This window comes from Pteropus vampyrus, unplaced genomic scaffold (assembly GCF_000151845.1).
Source record: "Pteropus vampyrus isolate Shadow unplaced genomic scaffold, Pvam_2.0 Scaffold150, whole genome shotgun sequence".
Taxonomy (NCBI): Eukaryota; Metazoa; Chordata; class Mammalia; order Chiroptera; family Pteropodidae; genus Pteropus; species Pteropus vampyrus.
In genome coordinates, this window is record NW_011888931.1 from 2,177,982 (window position 1) to 2,180,585 (window position 2,604).

The following is a 2,604-nucleotide window of genomic DNA, read 5'->3' on the forward strand; positions in this document are numbered from 1 at the left end:
GTCACGGTTCACTCTGAGTGTGCCTCATTAATTTAACAGGGCAAATCTGATCCACGTCCTCCAGAGCAATCACTACAAAAGCAAGGAGCGCTTTTCCAGGGCAGCCAAGGTTCCAGAAAGGCGCAGCCTGCAGGATGAGAGGATCTGTTTTCAGAACAAAGGGCCGAGAGGTAAATAAATAGGGCTCGCCCTTAAAAGACAATCCAAGGCTATGTCGATGGCACAATCAGGATGCGAAAACAACAGAGCGAGTACAGGAATAGAAGCGTGTGGCTGCAGGAAGAAACATGGGCTCTAAAATAGGAGATTAAAATAATTTACTGCATGAGAAGGCTGTTTCTCAATTTCCAAGAGAATATTTTGGCTATTGTTGATGGAAGACTTTCTGAGTCTTCACAGCGTGTTCTGATTCTTTCCCTTGTCTCTACCCTCCCCCACGCCCCCACGTGCTTGATTATCTCCAAAACCTCTGCTCCCCTCTCCCTCCTCCACAGCACTCAAAAGAAATACTTGGCAGATACTTTTTCCAGAGCTCACTCAGGTTTTTCAGGCCCAGCCTCTCCCTGAGAAGCCTCTTCTGTTACTGGGGATGGGAAAGAACCACACATAACCCTAAGAGATTCCCAACTAAGCACAAGGAATCGTGGTTTCAAAGCATGAGCCGGAATTACACACACTAGCCCCCTTATCTGTGGGGGATACATTTCAAGACCCCCAGTGGATGCCTGAAACCGCAGATAATACCAAACCCTATACATATTACGTAGATACTGTTTTTTCCTATACATACATAGCTATGATAAAGTTTAACTCATAAATTAGGCATAGTAAGAGATTAACAACTAATAACAATGTAGAACAATTACAACAATATACTGTAATAAAAGTTATGTTAATGTGGTCTCTCTTTCGCTCTTAAAACATCTTACTGCTCTGTACGCACCTTTTCACGGCTCGTCTCCGGCATATCTGAATTGCCAGCATCACTATTCTTGTGATTTTGGCCCATTATTGAGAAAAATGAGGGAGACTTGCACACCACACCTGTGATATCACGATCTGATAACCCAGAGGCTACTCAGGGACTAACAGGCGGGGGCGTCTTCAGCGTGGAGATGCTGGACCAAGGGAGGCATCAGGTCCTGGGCCGGGCATCGCAAGATTCCATCGCCCGACTCAGAACAGCACACTATTTAAAACTTAGGAATTGCTTATTTCTGGAATTTTCCACTTAATATTTTTGGACCTCAGTTGATCACAATTAACTGAAACCATGGAAAGCAAAACTGTGGATAAGGGGGGGACTACTATATTTTTTCAAGTTCCCTGCTAGATTGACTTTTTTTAATATGCTACAAGCAAAATCTTGGCAACTTTTAAAAGGTACGGGCAGAGCACATTGGTTTAAAATATATACACATGCCGGAGTTCACCCTTTGGGTAGGAGACCCCGTATCTGTATTTCTATACTCAGCGGTGCAATGAAGAGTAGACAAGACTTGTCGATGCTGGTTGAAAAGCCCTTCACAGAAGAAAACAGGCCAGGGCACCCTGACACTTCACTTCCTCCCATGAAATCTTTTCAAAATATCTTCTACTACAACTTTTCATAAACATATTTCCTTGAAAGATCAGATAATAAATATATTGAGGTCAGGCATAAGATAGCTGCTTGTGTATAACCCAACAAGTACCCATTTTCACAAAGTCCCAAGTGCTCGGTGGGTACTCAATATATACACACTTAATACAGCTTGAAGCACTTCACGCTTCATTTCATACTGGAGATATGGCTTTTCTGGATGAATACTTGTTGGATAGTAAACTCACTAAATCTTTTCCCTTTTCCCTAAGCTTCCCTCTGGACCTTAGATGTCCAGAGCCAAATTTAAAGCCCAATGTCTACCAGTATGATCTGAGCCATAATACCTTGAATTTGGGGTACCACTTCTGCACAATTGGTTACTTTATATTGCTTGTAGTTCTGAAAGCTGCCTGGAATTCTTCTGAGAGCGAGAAGGTATATCATGGATGAAGAGAACACTGGCCGAACCTAAGACATAGCAGAGGCTGCTCAGGCTCTAGGATGTTTTCAATTTGTAGTGACCCCCAGGATGCTTTTTGCCAAGTATCAGGGATGTTGTGCCAAAGACCACCAGGTCTGAACCCAAATTCAATGTAAGAACAGCAAATTCCTGGAGAGCAGCTCTCAGATGGCAAAACCAATAAATAAAGATGCCCTTTGGCTTCCTATGGTACATAAACTGCATCAAGGAACAAGGCAGGCATTGCAACAGCACATCCCCTGCCACAGATCTTCATGCCTTTTTATGATGCTCAGACTGTGCCTGGGAACCTGAGAGAAATAGGAGCTAATTGTGCTGGACACTTGATATACACTGACGCCATACTCTCCATGACTATCTGTAATAGAACATTATTATTTCATTTACACACAAGGACAGTGAGGCTCATGGACAATAAGTCACCCAAGAAAATGGCAAAACAAGAGTTAAAATCTGGAGTGGGTGACTGACAGTCCTGGCTCACTGAGGCACACCTGCAGGACCCTTGCCTCCATTTCTCCATATGTCACATGTGTGA

General features: G+C 43.4%; 1 pseudogene; it reads right to left on the reverse strand.

Moving 5' to 3' along the window:
• LOC105298332 overlaps positions 1-1,009 on the reverse strand; it is a 14,164-nt pseudogene extending 13,155 nt beyond the window's left edge.
• Between the last annotated feature and the right edge of the window lie 1,595 nt (positions 1,010-2,604).